General features: G+C 70.3%; 1 protein-coding gene across 1 annotated transcript in view; it reads right to left on the bottom strand.

Annotated features, from left to right (window-relative positions):
- The window catches only part of LOC104622449 (chromosome unknown open reading frame, human C17orf70), a gene marked incomplete at both ends in the record, with an annotated part of 3,742 nt that overhangs the window by 3,024 nt on the left and 479 nt on the right, over positions 1-239 (bottom strand).

Genomic DNA, 239 nt, shown 5'->3' with positions numbered 1-239 from the left:
GAGCCAAGCAGCCCCTGGCATGAGCCCGGTGCCCTGAGCTGCCCCAGGAACTCCCCAGCTCTTTCTCCGAGGCAGCCCCCAATCCCCGCTGCCTGCAGGGCTGCTCTGCCCACGAGGCCCCATCCACTGAGCTGACCCTGAGGACCAGCTCCGGTCAGCCAGACCCCGGGAATCCCCCCTGCGAAGGGAGGGGGACTCAGCTGCATCCCCCCCTCCATGCGCAGCCGGCCAAGGAGGCC

This window comes from Phaethon lepturus, unplaced genomic scaffold, assembly GCF_000687285.1.
Source record: "Phaethon lepturus isolate BGI_N335 unplaced genomic scaffold, ASM68728v1 scaffold39256, whole genome shotgun sequence".
In the NCBI taxonomy this organism is placed as follows: Eukaryota; Metazoa; Chordata; class Aves; order Phaethontiformes; family Phaethontidae; genus Phaethon; species Phaethon lepturus.
This window is presented reverse-complemented; position numbering and strand designations above follow the sequence as displayed.